This window comes from Scophthalmus maximus, chromosome 4 (genome assembly GCF_022379125.1).
Source record: "Scophthalmus maximus strain ysfricsl-2021 chromosome 4, ASM2237912v1, whole genome shotgun sequence".
Classification (NCBI taxonomy): Eukaryota; Metazoa; Chordata; class Actinopteri; order Pleuronectiformes; family Scophthalmidae; genus Scophthalmus; species Scophthalmus maximus.
This window is the reverse complement of record NC_061518.1, coordinates 1,242,501-1,242,994: the sequence shown is the minus strand read 5'-3', so window position 1 is coordinate 1,242,994 and position 494 is coordinate 1,242,501.

The following is a 494-nucleotide window of genomic DNA, read 5'->3' as shown; positions in this document are numbered from 1 at the left end:
AGCTGCTGTAAATGAGCCACTGTTAGCTCAGACAGCTAACTGAGCTAATGTTAGCTACTGTAACTGAGCTCACTTTAGCTCAGACAGCTGCTGTAAATGAGCCACTGTTAGCTCAGACAGCTAACTGAGCTAATGTTAGCTACTCTAACTGAGCTAACATTAGCTCAGACAGCTAACTGAGCTAATGTTAGATACTGTCACTGAGGGTTAGCTACTATAACTGAGCTCACTTTAGCTCAGACAGCTAACTGAGCTAATGTTAGATACTGTCACTGAGGATTAGCTACTATAACTGAGCTCACTTTAGCTCAGACAGCTAACTGAGCTAATGTTAGATACTGTAACTGAGGGTTAGCTACTGTAACTGAGCTGATGTTAGCTACTGTAACTGAGCTCACTTTAGCTCAGACAGCTGCTGTAAATGAGCCACTGTTAGCTCAGACAGCTAACTGAGCTAATGTTAGCTACTGTAACTGAGCTCACATTAGCTCAGA